This window comes from Macaca fascicularis, chromosome 8 (assembly GCF_037993035.2).
Source record: "Macaca fascicularis isolate 582-1 chromosome 8, T2T-MFA8v1.1".
NCBI lineage: Eukaryota > Metazoa > Chordata > Mammalia > Primates > Cercopithecidae > Macaca > Macaca fascicularis.
In genome coordinates this window covers 32,923,737-32,940,302 of record NC_088382.1, presented here as the reverse complement: position 1 = coordinate 32,940,302, position 16,566 = coordinate 32,923,737, and positions in this window count along the sequence as shown.

The following is a 16,566-nucleotide window of genomic DNA, read 5'->3' as shown; positions in this document are numbered from 1 at the left end:
ATTCTTCCCCCAAGATTAACATAGAATGAAGTCTGATTTCAAGTAGGAAAGAAAAATGCAGAGTTGAGGAAAATCCATATGGGTTTCTGGGACCCATGAGGCTAAATAAAATAATGCATATGGAAATGCATAAAACAATACCAGCAACCAAACATGCACAAGGCAATCAGTTCATTTGCTTCCTATTATTACACCCTGGGAGACAAAAGGTGTTTCAGTTAAATTTGCAAGCAGTTCAGACGGCCAGAAAACTAAATTTTCCCAGGTTCAAAGCCTATGTTTCCTAAAGAGAAATTATTTTAAAAAATGGGAATATACTGTGGGCCTGTGGGATCTTAGACATCTGTCCCCACCCTGGAGGGAAAATGCTTACTATGTGGTAGGAAGTGTAAATGTTATCTCATGTGTACAGCAGCCCTCTGAGATGGATGTTACAATGCCTACTTTACATCAGTCACAGAGCTGGGTCTGTTAAACTACTAAGCCCAAGGTCTCTGCAGGCCACCATGCTGCCTCCAGGACACGCGTGGGCCCCCAGGTGTGTGCTGGGAAAGATGGGGTTGGCTGTCATCAGATGGATTCTTTTATAGTATTGACATCGCTACAAATCAGTGTAGACACAGTCTTCCTCTTTTAGTGACTTAGAACAGCATGCTGCTTGTTATCTCTGTAATTAGTCCCTGCCACTCAATGAAAAGATGGTTCTAGGTAGTGAGGAAGACCAAGGATGGGAGGTTACCTGGTTCTACCAGCTGTTAGGAGAGTGGAACAGATCACAGTAAATGGCTTGGCATATTCTTTTAGAAACTCCTAAATCTTCTTGATCTCTGCCAAAGGCCTTTTCATATGCACATGCACACAAGCACACACACACACTGCTCCTGTGTCTGGCTGCTATCTGTCTGTGAATGCTCCTGCCTCCTATTTAAAATGAGTCTGAGTTTATCGCTGTTGTTCATCTGGGCCTGAAGCAGCTCATTCACATGGTACTTTTTCCCCTTGAGATGGAGGAGGAGAGGGTTAGCAGTCTGTGAGCTGGTTGAGAAGCATTTGGATCATTCAGGAATTGGGTGATGGAATTTTTTGATAGGTCTGTGCAGAGAGAATAGATATCTTTAGAAGTTAACTGATAGCATTACAGTATGAGAACTGAGCAATTAATTTTCTTCCCACCTGAATTCCCAGCCTATATGCTCTCCTCTAGCTACTCTAGAAATTTTTCCTTCAGCCAGCACTAATCCATTACTATGTTTATAAGGCTTCAGTGCCCCTTGTGAATGCCAAAACCTGCCTGGCACAGAATACAGGAGTTAATCTTAAAGTCCCTTAGCAAAAATCGGTTTAATTTCTATATCCTATCAATGAACTATCTGAAGAAGAAATTAGGAAAACAATCCCTTTTACAATAGCATTAAAAAAATACTTAGGAGTAAATTTAACCAAGGAGTTGAAAGATCTGTATATTGAAAATGATAAAACATTGATGAAAGAAATTGAAGACACAAATCTCAAATAAGTGGAAAGATATCCTGTGTTCATAGATTGCAATAATTAATAGTCAAATTGTCCATATTACCCAAAGCAATTTACAGATTTAATGCAATCCCTATTAAAATTCCAGTGATATTTCTCACAGAACAACAATAAAATGCCTTAAAATTAGTATGGAACCACAAAAGACTGAATAGCCAAATAAATTCTGAGCTAAAAGAACAAAGCTGGAGGAATCACATGACCTGATCTTAAAATATATTACAAAGTTACAGTCATCAAAACAGCATGATACTGATATAAGCACAGACACATAGGCCTATATAACAAAATAGAGAGCCCAGAAATAAACTCATGCATTTATGGCCAATTGATTTTTGACAAAGATGCCAGGAACACACAATGGGGAAAGGATAGTCTCTTCGGTAAGTGCTGTTGGGTCAACTGAATATCCACATGCAGAAGAATAAGTTTGGACTTTCATATCATAGTATATATGACAATAAACTCAAAATTGATGAAAAACGTAAACATAAGACCTGAAACTGTAAAACTACAAGAAGGAAACATAGGGGAAATGGTCCACGACATTGATCTGTGCATTGACTCCTTGGCTATGACTCGAAAAACACAGGCAACGTAAGTAAAGATAGACACATGGGATTGCGTCAAACTAAAAAGCTTCTATACAGCAAAGAAAACAGAACAAAGAGACAACCCGTAAATTGGGAGAAATATTTACAAACCATCCATAGATAAGGAGCAGATACCCAAAACATGTGAGAAACTCAATAGCAAAAAAATAAATAACCTGATTAAAAAATGAGCCAAGGACCTGAGCAGACATTTCTCAAATGAAGACACACAAATAGCCAACAGACATATAAACAATGCTTAGTATCACAAATCATCAGGCAGAGGCAAGTTAATACCACAATGAGATGTCACCTTATACCTGTTAGAGTGACTATTTTCAAAAATATGAAGGATAACAAATGTTGGTGAGAGTGTGGAGAAAAGAGAATCTTTGTAAACTGCTGGTGAGGATGTAGATTAGTACAGCTAGTATGGAAAAGAGTATGGAGGTTCCTCAAAAAACTAAAAATAGAACTATTATATGATCCAACAATCCCAATTCTAGGTGTATATCCAAAGGAACTGAAATCAGTGTGTTGAAAAGATATTTGCCCTCTCAGGTTCATTGTGGCACTATTCACAATAACTAAGATACGAAATCAACCTAAGTGTCCATCTACAGATGAATGGATAAAGAAAGTATAGTATATGTTCAAAATGGAACAACTATTCAGCCTTAATAAAGAAGGAACTTCTATCATTTATGAGAACCTGGATGAAAATGGAAGGCATTATGCTAAGAGAGTAGGCAATCCCTTCATCCTAAATTCTGTAAGTCTGTAAATAGAGCTTAGGACCAAATTTCTGGTTGGTACCCGTGGTGGTACCTGAACTCCCTCAGAACTTTTCACAAAAACCACTATTTAGCCAACTCCACCTCCTGCTGTGTTTGTGCAATTGCTCTTTGGGGCCAAGGGCAGGGTCTAACATGCATTCCCATTAAATATCTTCTTGTTACGTTCATCTCTTCACTTCAACTTGTCAAGAGGAGTTTAAAACATGATGCTGTCATCAAAATAGTAGCTATAATTTGCTTATAGATTGGATGACATTGCTTTTTCTGTTTTTGTCAATGTCAGGATTCTTAACCTTTTTCTTCCCTAGCAACTGAGGGATACGATACTCTTCCTTCAATAACACTGGCTGATTACTCAAGGCATTGGGGTGAGGGGATTGAGAAGCAAGACTACCTAAATATTAGGTCGCAAGGCATGCATAAAGTGAAGCTCATCCCCTTCCTCCCTGGATTCGTGCTCGTAGTTTTCTGATTAGCTTCTTAGAATGGCTGATTCACGCTATACTCATAATTATGTTGAAAATACAATGGCGCATTACGAATCACTTCACTCCAGGTTGGCCTCCGCCTGATCGTTTGAAAAATGATCTACTCACCATTTGAAAAATATGTGCGTGTGTGTGTGTGTGTGGTGTGAGTGTGTGTATATATATACACACACACACACATATATAAAAGATACGTGTGTGTGTGTGTATATATATATCTGTGTGTGTATGTATAATACTTGTAATTAATCTTCTTGGCTAGTAGGTTATCATGGGACAACTTGTTAAATGCCTTGTTAAGATCTACATACACACCCAGCTCCTGATCCAAAGTTCTTTCATGTACAAGTCAGAATTCAGAACATTTGAAATTCAGTGCTTTTGAAATTTAGAATTCAAATACAGAGGATATTCAGACTTGGAAAGAGGCTAGACCTTAACATAGCACTCTGTCACAGCACTGCACCGAGTTCTCTCTCACAACCAAAGCAGCATGTGTAGGCAATTTTGTAACTTCAACATAATGGCACAGATTTTCATATTGGAGGTATTTTACCTTAGATACACATTTCCTCAAGTCTTTTTCTGGCTTGGTTTATTACTTCTATTTCTTTTAGTCAATTATATGTTAGCCTTTTTCATTTCCTCTGAAAAGTCAATAAAAACATAATTAGAGAAAAGTTCGGGTAGAAAAGGCTATCATCCATTTCATTGTCTGGGTTGCTTAAGAAATGTTTATGGCCGGGCGCGGTGGCTCAAGCCTGTAATCCCAGCACTTTGGGAGGCCGAGACGGGTGGATCACAAGGTCAGGAGATCGAGACCATTCTGGCTAACCCGGTGAAACCCCGTCTCTACTAAAAAATACAAAAAACTAGCCGGGCGAGGTGGCGGGCGCCTGTGGTCCCAGCTACTCGGGAGGCTGAGGCAGGAGAATGGCGTGAACCCGGGAGGCGGAGCTTGCAGTGAGCTGAGATCCGGCCACTGCACTCCAGCCTGGGTGACAGAGCGAGACCCCGTCTCAAAAAAAAAAAAAAAAAAAAAAAAAAAAAGAAATGTTTATTTGTGGACCGGGAATTTCTTATTTGCATTGGCCCTGCCTTTGTGTATATATCCACTGCTTAGCAAAATCCTCTTCCTGAGCTGGTGAGCCTGGAGGCCTGGAAATGAAGGCCCCTGGCAGACTTGGAACAGGTGGCCTTAACTGGCCCAAATTAACCCTTTCAGGCAGTGGGTTTCTTCTCTGCTCTCACCAGGGCAGGCAGCAGTATTTATCAGATGTCCACATGAAAAACAGGTGTTAGATGATGATTCAATGTTTTAAAATATTTCACATATGCTTTTGGAAAAACAACAACGACAAAAAAACCCAAGAAGGAAGTTTGTTAATCGGAACGAAGTTTGTTAATACTTGTAAATATTTCTGTATTATCTACTGCATTTAAAACAACTACATTTAAAACAGACTGGGCCCAAACCCTGGAAGGAAGTTGCAAACCTGTGGATGATGTGTTCGGTTGTATAAAATGCCCTTGAGGAACTCAAAATCTAGTCAAGAAAATTATATTTTTTAAAAAATGTGTTTTCTGTTTATAAACATGACTTACGTTTGTTGTGAGAAATCTGGAAAATGTATAAAAATGTAAGAAAGAAAATTCATATCACCCATATTCCACCACCAATAATCACTATTAACATTTGGTGTAACTTTTAAAAGAAATGTGTATGTGTTTAAATTCCTTTTTGCAAAGCTGAGATTATATTATATACATTTAAATGTGCCTTTTCACCTACTATAGTTGTAGCATCTCCCAAAGTCACTAAGTATTATTTAAATCTATCTTATAGATAGGAAGTATTCCATCATTTGGATGCACAATACTTAATTTAGCAAATCTTTTTTAGGAATTATGCTGATTGAAACCATTGGCTATTACAAGTAACACTGAAGCATATATCTTTGTAAATACATATTTATGTACATCAGTAAGTATTTCTCTAGGAGAATTTCCTGGATGTTGATTTAATGGTCTGAAAAATATAAATATAATATAGGGTTTTAAAAAATAGTTGGATGCAGTGGCTTATGCCTATAATCCCAGCACTTTGGGAGGTGGAGGTGGGAAAATTGCTTGAGCCCAGGAGTTCTAGGCTGCAGAGGGCTATGACAGTGCCACTGCACTCCAGCCTGTGCAACAGAGTGAGACACTGTCTCAAAAAATAATAATAGTAATAATAATAATATTAAATACACATGGCCAAATTCTGTTCAAAATGCTGTAGGAATTTACACACACACCAGTGATGAATGAGGACACCCATTTGCTTTAACCTTGGACATTTCCATTTGACAATTTGGTAGCTAAAACTAATATCTTATTCTAATTTTTGTCTCTTTGCTTCCTGGAGAAGTTGAACATGTTCTCTTGTTTATGGATCATCTCTGTTTCTTCTTGGTTTGTAAATCGTGTTTTCATGTGTTTAGCCCCTTGTTCTTCCGGAGTTTCATAGTTTTCTTAATGATTCTAAAAGGTCTGTATATACTAATACTATTGTCCTTTGTGTGTCATGTATATTGCAAATATTTTACCTGATTTGTCTATATCTTTAAAATTTTTTTAAGCTTACAGATGTTTTTAAATTTTTATGTAATCAGTACTATCAAGGTTTTTCTATAGGATTCCTCTCCCCTTTTATGTTAGCAATAACTTTGCCACAGTAAGATTAGCTGTTTGAATTTACATTTTTATCTTGTTCTGTTATTGTTTCTCATTCTCTCTCAAACATGTAACTCTTTAGTCTATTTGCAATTTAGTGTATGATACATAGAGTAAAATTTGGCTTTGTCTTCATTCCAAGTGATTCACCCAGTTTGCCGTCATCATTCTTAATTTTCCCTCCAGCCAGTCTGAAATAGCATCTTAATCACATGTTAAATTATTGCATAGACTTAGGCATGTGTTTTTGTTTTTCTTTTCTGTTCCACTCATCTGCCAGTTTGCTAAAATCATTCTGTTTTATTTTTTGCAGCCAAATAACATATTCTAATATCTGACCTTAGGAGCCCATTCTCTCACAATTCTTGCCTTTCAGAATTTCTTGTTTGGTCTTCTGTCTGGTCTTCTAAATACACTTTTAAATCATTTTGTTAAAATATCCACCCCCCTTTTTTGAGACAGCATTTTGCTCTGTTGCCCAGGCTGGAGTGCAGTGGTGCAATCATGGGCCACTGCAGCCTCAACCTCCCAGGTTCAAGGAATTCTCCTGCCTCAGCCTCCCAAGTAGCTCGGACCACAGGTGCACGCCACCACGCCTGGCTAATTTGTTTTGTATTTTTTGTAGAGACAGAGTTTTGCAATGTTGCCCAGGCTAATCTCAAACACCTGGGCTCAAGTGATCTACCCTCCTTTGCCTCCTAAAGTGCTGGGATGACAGGTATGAGCTACCGCACCCAGCCAAAATATCTCATTTGTAATGGCATTGAAACATCATTAATTACATTTTAAATTAACTTGGAAAAAATTGATCTCTTTAAAACTTTGAGAACCTTCCAGAAGAAACTGACAGAAGAAGACACACATCTATTTTCACTTGTGCTGCTCCCTTCACTGGGGCATTGCTGAGGGTAAAGCACTAGAAAAGTTAGAGGCCACAGCAATTCAGATGACAGAAAGGGAATTCAAAGAACATGAAATTGCAACAAATCCCTGGAAGATGGACAAAAGGTGGAAGCTGCAGCCTGCACTTTTTGTCAGGAACGGCCCAGAGAACCCCTAGACTAGGAGAAGGCAGATGTCTCAGATGGTGGAGAAACAGTGGGGCTGAAAGCAGGGCATTCATTGAAATTCTGTATGTGGAACAGAATAACTTCTCTGTCCTTTCCAAAACTCCACAGGGAGAAAAGCCCAAGGACAGACATTCATGCCAAGGAAAAATGGGAGGTTCCTTCTTGTATAATTGCATAAATTGTCTGGGAAAACCAGTGTGGTCATATGGATTCTAGAAACGTCTTTTTAAAATTTAAGTTCTGTTTTCCTGCAGTGAATCTTTTCCACAGGTTATTATCTTGATGTCTCTTTTGAGGGTTATATTCTACTTCTTAGTTGCAGAATCCTTTCCTTGGCTAAATATTGGTGTTTGGTTTTCCCCATGAACAGGTGGGTTAATTCCCTCCATTGGCTTACTCTCAGAATCCCCCTCTCATATATTCCTTATGAGAGATGGTTGATATAAATTTACATGATTATCAACTCTTACTTTTTCTAGTAAGAGTTTCTGTCGATGTCTCCTCCAAGGCTGCTCTCTGACTAATGTGAGGGAAGGTAGGAAGCCGTTTTTCTTCAGGTCAGCTCTGTTGTCTACCAAATGTCTGGTACAGATGCCAATAACACAGTCCCTATGGTTCTGTCATGTAGATAACATCCATGCCGAAATTACAGTCCTGATTTCATCATGTTTCATGGGGGCATAGAAAGCAGACTGTCAGACACGTGGGTTTATCTCTTCTTACCTGGCAGTGTGAGTGAGATCATCACTTTTTTATTTTTGAATATATGCAAATTATGTGAGAATTTCCGCCTGAGTGGGAAAGGTCACCATGAGTTGGAATGGTCACAGGAAATCACAGAATAAATTATATCAGAGTGAGGACTTGAAGGATCAATAAGATTCAAATTGAGGCAGTAGATTTTGGAGGAGGTTCCAGTCTCAGGCACAAGCACAGAGATACAATGCACAAGGTTTATTTGTCATGAAGAAAAACACCTTGCTCCTATGGCATATTCATGGTAGATTTCTTTTGAAAGATAGGTAGGGACCAGATAGTCATGAGTCCTGGGCACCAAAAAAAGTGAATTTATGTTCTATAAATCATAACAAGCAGTCCAGGCATGGTGGCTTAGCCCTGTAATCCCAGCACTTTGGGAGGCTGAGGTGGGCAGATCACCTGAGGTCAGGAGTTCAAGACCAGCCTGGCCAACATGGTGAAATCCCGTCTCTACTAAAAATAGGAAAATTAACTGGGTGTGGTGGCACACACCTGTAGTCCCAGTTACTCAGGAAGCTGAGGCAGGAGAATTGCTTGAATCTGGGAGGTGGAGGTTGCAGTGAGCAGAGATTGTGCCACTGCATTCCACCCCAGGCAACAGAGTGAGACTCCATCTCTAAAAAAAAAAAAAAAAAAAAAAAAAAAAATTATAACAAGCAGAAATTTCATATGCCAAAAGATGTGTTCCACAAGGATTGAGGCAACCCCCAAAGAGAAGAATCTGTCTTCCCAGTGCTAAGGACAGCCAGCCAGCTCAGGGCACCAGGGAGGCACCCACCTGTTGAAGAGCTGGTCCCTGCACATTATGGTCTCCACGGTCAACTCCATCAATAAGCATCTAAGCGAGTGCCACAAACACAGACAGCAAGGCAAAGAAGAGCAAAGACCTTTTAGACAAAGGACACAACACTGAAGAGTATACAATGGATGAAGGAGACTGCTGTGCCCTGGCTCTCAAGAATTCAATCACTGATTTGGAGAAGTGGATATGGCTTCAAGAGCATCCTGGGGCATGTTAGAAGAAGGAAGAGGAAGAAAGGCAGATGGCAAACATAGATATCTGCTCCAGAGAAGGAAGGAGAGGAAGCCATGGAAGAAAATGTGGCTGTGCCCAGGCACGTGATCCAATGTCACAAGATTTCTGAGATTCCACAGCTAGTTTTGAAGCCAGGAACAATTACTCAAGGAAGTGATGCAGCAACCTGGTGTCATGAGTCAATCAGGCCCACTTTAGCCCTCAGGCCTTGGCTCACGTTCAGTGTAAGTGGAAACATGAGAGCCTCGTACTATGATTTCAGTTTGCCTTTTTTTAGTTTACTGAGTCCAACGTAAAAGCCGAAATCACAAAGTAAAAATAATAGTCACATTCAAAAGGAACGTTTTCTTGTTTCCCTATACTAGAAAACCGACCTTTAGCATGTGCCCAATTAAAACAAGGGCTTTTTCTTTTCTCTTTCTATTTATTTATTTATTTATTGAGACAGAGTTTCACTCTTGTTGCCCAGGCTGGAGTGCAAAGGCTCAATCTTAACTAACCACAATCTCTGCCTCCCAGGTTCAAGCGATTCTCCTGCCTCAACCTCCCAAGTGGCTGGGATTACAGGCGTGTGTGCCACCCACCACGCCTGGCTAATTTTGCATTTTTAGCAGAGACGGGGTTTCTCCATGTTGGTCAGGCTGGTCTCGAACTCCTGAACTCAGGTGACCCACTTGCCTCGGCCTCCCAAAGTGCTGGGATTACGGGCGTGAGCCACTGCACCCAGCCTTTCTTTTTTTTTTTTTAAAGAAGAATGATTGGTGTTCTTCATATCATATACATAATATATACTTACTATGGAAAAAACAGTTGAATAAAAATTATATTATTTTATCATACCCAAAGGTTAGCCTATTGCTATATTCTTTAATCTTTATACATATATATGCATGTGTGTATACATATATAGAGATAAATATGTAAGATATAAAAATACATAAACATATGTGAATATATACACATGTACATTTATATGTGTATATATATATATACACATACATTTGTATGTATATATATAAACACTATAAAAATAGGATTCTACTGCCCATTCTGTTTAGTAACCTTAAGCAGTGTAAATTCAAAGATGCCAAGATTTTATCTCTTTTTTTGCAACAATAATAAAAACTAACAGAATGTGATTTTCTAAAATCCCTTTTCTGCAGAGATAATCATAAATATTTGTTAAACTATATCAGTAACTGGGGGTGAGAAAGGTGAGTGAATACTAGTCCTTTGTAGGGAGTGGGCTTTACATTTCACCTTCACTGACTTGCCCAGCCTTACAGAAAGCCATGAAAGTATTTCATATGTCCACAGCTATGAGTCGGAAACCATTTGTCATCAGAACCGAGGAAGAAGAATGAGGTGAACAGCCTAATACAGGTACTGTAGGGATTATCCATTCCCAGAAGGGAGAGGGCAACAAACTCATTGTCACCTTCGGATACAGTCATGCATTGCCTCAGAGAAAGGCATCATTAGGTGATGTTGTGCAAACATCATGGATTGCGCTTACACAAACCATCTAGGTTTGTGTAAGCGCAATCCATGTGTGTAAGCCTACTACACATGTAGGCTCTATGGTATAGCTTATTGCTCCTAGACTACAAACCCATACAGCATGTGACTGTACTGAATATTGTAGGCAATTGTAACACAATGGTAAGCATTTGTGAATCTAAACACAGAAAAAATACAGTAAAAATATCACATTATGGAACCACCATCATATCTGCAGTCTGTTATTAACCAAAATGTCATTACGCAGCACATGACTGTTTTTAAAGAACAAATGAGTCACTTAGGAAAGAACACATGAATCTTTTTTCATAATTACTCCCCATCACGGGTTCATTTTCCAATTCACTAGCTGTACTTTGAGCACATTCATTCAACAAATGGCAGACACGATGTTCTAGGTGCCGTTCTGGGTGCTGGTGACAGTGCAACAAAGCAGAAAAACTCCCAGCCTCTTGGAGCTTACCTTCTAGTAGCGGGAGGCAAAGCAGAAATAAATACATGGTATGTCAGATGGTAAGAATAATGAGGAAAATAAAGTAGGGAAAGGGATTGGGGCTGTCTGTGATAAGGGGTGAGATTTTAAACACTGGAGGTCAGAAAAGGCCTTACTGAGAATGTGAGCTTGAGCAAAGACCCAAAGAAAGTGAGGGAGTGGGTCGTGTGGCTGACTGGCCAATGACATTGCATGCAGTAAATAGCAAATGCAGAAGGCCCAAGGCAGGGCGTGCTGGGAGTATCCAAGGGATGTAAGAGAGCATCCAGCTCAGAAAGGCTGCCAGTGTGTTAGTACCCGAGAGAAAAGAGAGGGAATCAGAGAAGATGAGACTAGCCGAGAACAGAGGAGCCAGTCTGGGTAGGGTCTTGTAAACTCCTGAGTGATTTGGGAAAACGCTGAAAAGATTTTGGACAAGAGGGCGCCATGATCTGCGTTAGGGTCACTCTGGGAGCTGTTTCCAGACTGCAGTACCTGTAAACATAGATGGAAGGACCCCAGAAATAGGGACGTCAAGCCTGGAGATGGCAATCATAATCAGGGAGAGGAGCCATTGGCGAAGCTGAATCTCCAGGGACAAGAGACCCATGGAGTGCAGTCTCCTTTACCCACGTGGTAATTCTCCTACACCACCAACCTTGGTTTGGACTCTTGGCAGCTGCGCATAATGTGGGCTCTCAGTCAGGCTTGTGGATAAATGGAAGAAGAAAGAGAGAACAAAAAGAATCCTGCTGATGGAGGCTGCTGGTCAGGACAGTGTTGGGCAGGCCTGGAAGGGAGACAGGTTGCAAACACAGGCTCCCTGTGCAGCGGGGAGAACAGCCTGCAGAGCTCCCATGTAGGAGAGAGCAAAGTCCTTGACCCCACAGGGGCCCGGGTGCCTGTTCTGATCATCTCCCCAACATGCATGCTTCATTCTGTCATCTGGACCCCTGGGGACATCCTCTTGGCTGCTCATTATGGTTTTACTTCTTTTTAATTCAGCTTCAGAGCTGTAAGGAGAGACACGGTATAATTAATGAGTTGAGCTTTTAGTTTTTGTCCCAGCTGCCAAGGCTACCTAGGTAAAGATGCTTTTGCAGTTTTTTTCTATTGTTAAATATTGGTTTACTCTTCAAATTTTCCCCACTTTCCAATATCTATAGACTACACTTCTGTATGCCCTTCAGGGTTTGCCATCTGTTGAAAAGCAAGTACAGATGAGGAAGAAGAGGAAGCAAAGATCAGCTAGGGCACATTGTGGTTGGAAAATATACCAGCTGTGATTCAATTCTAAATTTACTACAGGTTCATTGCAGAATTCGAGTCACCTTTCTGTAAAATGGAGAAACAGTATCTTCTAATTTAACACAGAGAGATCCCATAAACACCCAGAGAGCAGTCGCTGCCTTCCTGTTATGAAGGCTATGTTTTCTACACTATTGGTCATCTATCTCTAAGGGCTTCTGGTGGGCCCGTAAGACTGTCCAAGAAACTATGATAGAACCAAAAACACTTTCTACCAGTGTCCCCACTGTGGTCAAATGATGGTCACAACATTTACTTACTGGTGAAGACTGCAACTTCCAGATTGCAACTGACTGCTGGTCTGTGGCATGACATATATATATATCCTCAGTCGGGCACGGTGACTCATGCCTGTAATCCCAGCACTTTGGGAGGCCGAGGTGGGCCTCCCAAATATATATATATTACTTTTGAGATGGAGTCTCGCTCTGTCACCCAGGCTGGAGTGCAGTGGTGCGATCTTGGCTCACTGCAGCCTCTACCTCCCAGATTCAAGTGATTCTCCTGCCTCAGCTACCTGAGTAGCTGGGATTACAGGCGCCTGCCACGAGGCCCAGCTAACTTTTTATATTTTTAGTACAGATGGGGTTTCACTGTGTTGTCCAGGCTGGTCTCCAACTCCTGACCTCAGGTGATCCGCCGACTTTGGCCTCCCAAAGTGCTGGGATTACAGGCATGAGCCACCGTGCCCGACTGATGATTAGTATTTTTATATGTTCTTAAACATATCTGTATTAATTTGCTATGGCTGGCACAACAAAATTCCACAGACTAGGTGACTTCAACAACAGAAAATATATTTACTCACAGTTCCAGTGGCTGGAAGTCCAAGATCAAGGAGTTTGCAGGACTGGTTTCTGCTGAGGACTCTCTCCTTGTCTTGTAGATGGCTACCTTCTCAGTGTGTCCTCAAAAGGTCTTTATTCTGCATACAACCATGTCTGTGACCAAATCTCCTCTTCTTATAAGAACACCAGTCATGTTGGATTAGGGCCTACTCTAAACAGCTTATTTCAACTTAACTCTTTAAAGACTGATATGGTTTGGTTTTGTGTCATCTCCCAAATCTCATGTCGAATTGTAATTCCCAGTGTTGGAGGTGGGGCCTGGTGGGAGGTGATTGGATCATGGGGGTGATTTCTAATACTGTTTGAAAGTGTAAAGCACCTCCCCACTTCTCTCTCTCTCTCTCTCCTGCTCTGCCATGGGAAGATGTACCTGCTTTCCCTTCACCTTCCACCATGACTGTACATTTCCTGAGGCCTCTCTAGCCATGCTTTCCATACAGCCTGCTGAACTGTGAGTTAATTAAATCTCTTTGTTTCATAAGTTACCCAGTCTCAGGTAGTTCTTTACAGCAATGTGAGAATGGACTAATACAAAGACCTTATCTCCAAATACAACTATATTCTGAGATAACTGGAGGTTAGGACTTCAACATACGAATTTTGGGAGGACAGAACTGAGTCCATGATGAGATCTAATTTTCTATTTGACAAGCACCTGCTGAGTACTTGCTCTGAGCTAGGCAGTTAGCCTAGCTGGTCAGGGCACAGTCAAAACCATACTGATTATGTTAATGAGCCAGTTGGCATAACCCTCCCCAAGGACAGGCAAGAGAGTATAGCAGAAGTGGAGTAATGCTTCCATCATTCTTGCTGAAGCAGCCCCAAGTACTTGTGGTAGGTGCACCAGGAGATCATTTTCAGCAATAAGAATGCTCCAGTTGGGAGACTGCTGTTACACAGAGTGGGCTAACCCAGGACTGTAGTGTCCAGAGATGAGGGCTTCCTCTTTGAGCCACTGTAGGGGGCACAGTCCACTGGTGTTGGAGTCAGAATAGACTTGGGGAATATGGGCTTATAGGTCTTAAAGTGAAGGGGCCATATGAATACTTCGAAGATGTTAAGTGATGACATGAGTCAGTGCTTGGAATAACTCAGCCATGGCCATATGACTAGCAGCTGTTGACCAAGTGTTATGGGAAGGTGTATGGAGGCAGGGGGATCAATATCTGACAGTTGAGGGTAAAAGACAGGACAGCCCAGACATTCGGTGGTGGATGAGAGGAATACCTAACTCCAAAGCAGAAGCCCATGAACACATTGAAACAACACTGGACACAGTCATGGGCTTTCTTTTTGTATGCCTTAAACCTTTCATATTTATTATGTGATCTTATCCTCCCAACAAACTTGTTGAGTAAGTAGGGCAGGTATTACTAATCCTATAAGTTAAATAAGGCAATAAGACCCAAGTCAGTCAAATGAGTGGCTAAGACCACACACTACATTAAATCAAAAGCTGTTTCCTGACTCCCATTCCTGAGTTCATTCAACTTTCAGCGCTGAGACTGGTTGTGGGATTTGTCAGCAGTGATTTTTAGAAAAGCTCATGCAGTCCTTTTCGGCTTTGTGAGAGAAGGTGTTTTGGCTGGGTCTGAGCCCTGCCCACCTGCTTGTCATATGTCAAGAATCATAATGCAGGGGTGAACCAAAGGCACCCCTTGTCCTTGAATATGCTGAGTGGTCATTAACTAGAATGGTTTTTGAAGGGAGACTTATGCTTGAGTCATGGCAAGGCAAAAGGAAGCTTTCATCCCTCCCTCCCTTCGTTTCTTGTCTAGAGCTTAAAGGCAATGTCAAGCAGCCTACTCTATTCTATTTCACCTGGGCTACCTCTTTGGCCTTCCTTGGCTCCTAGACTCAAAGTCTCTCCCAAGCAAAAGATGCACCAACATTTCCAATCTAACTCCGAAGTCCTGAGGCTGCTTCCTCTGGGAAGCCCTTCTTGAGCCCCTAGACCTGAGGCAGCAGTCTATCCCTTCTGCTCCATAAACCCTAGCACTGTCATAGCACCAGAAGCTTTGACTGGCAATTGCCCATTGGCCTTTCTGGGTTTCCTAAGAGACTGTGCTTCTCATGGACAAAGGCTAGTCCTTCTGGATCACAAATTTACTCCCAGGGTGACTACAGTGATCCAGGATACTCCCTTGAAGGAATGGAAAGAGGAAACAAAAGAGTGAGGTTTTACAAGATCTTCACTCCTGCCTCCCCCAAATTCCACTCCAGCTGTAGGTTGTCAGAAGAAAGAAGTAAGGGAGTGTTGATCATTCTTTGCTGAAGCTGATCTATGGTGGTTCCATTATGGTTATGATTCTCAAGAAACTTGGACAGAAAGGGTGTGTGGAGAGAGGCAAATAAGGGCCACCACAAAGATCGCTTTCTTGGAAGGAAAGGAAGGTGGAAACCAGAGGGATCCTTTCTCTGACCTTGGAGGATAAGTGAGGAAATGGAATTCCAGTGGAACGGTGGTAACAGCTATTGATCATGACGGAAGCTAAAAGGGTTGGGTCATGTCTGCCATGGCTCATCTTGGCAGTTGCACTCGGATATGGCCTGCACTATTCAGAATCTGAGTTTGGACTCTGAACCATTATCAAAAGCCTGAATGAACCAAATATAAACATGCAGAATGCAAATTCCAAGAAATAAAAAAAGTGATGATATTTATTAAAACCCCAAGGCAAATAGTATTTAAAGAGGACACTGATATACACAGGACTGCTGTCACTTCCTCACTCTAAAATAGAGCCTGTTCCAGCTCATCTCACACATGACTATTATGTAGAACAAGCCATAAAATATGACCATAAAGCACTTTGCACACATAAAATGCTACATGGCAAATCCTTACTACTACTTCCCATCATTTAATATCTGAAAATAAATGTCTACCAATCATAATAATTTTATGTGACTTTGATGGGTGCTGGCTCTTACCAAACATGGAAGTAGAAAATGGGCTATCTGTGGAAGGCACAGTTTTACCTTGTAGGTAAAACTGCCTTGCTAGAATACATTTGTTTGTGTCCTTCATATTGAAAAAAAAAAAATGTTTGCCTGTCTGGAAGATTCTGTAGGTAGATAAAATGCTTTACTTGACATTTCTCCCCCAGACCCTATCACACAGTAGGTAATTATTATAATATGTTCATTGAATGAATTAATGGTTGCATGAATTGATGATTCAAGATAAACTAAGGGTACAAGCTTCTGGGTAGAATGGGAGCCATCAAACACTGTCCCTAACCCGGACACACACATTGCTTTATGACTGGAGTAGGATCATTGGCATTGTTAGGGAACTGGTCCAAGTTATTTCTATATTATGCATTTCTTCAGAGGTTAGGACTGTCAGGTTTAAATCTTTTCCTCTCATGCACTATAAAAACTGTTTTTATTTTGCATTCGTGACTCAGTTAGCCATATTCT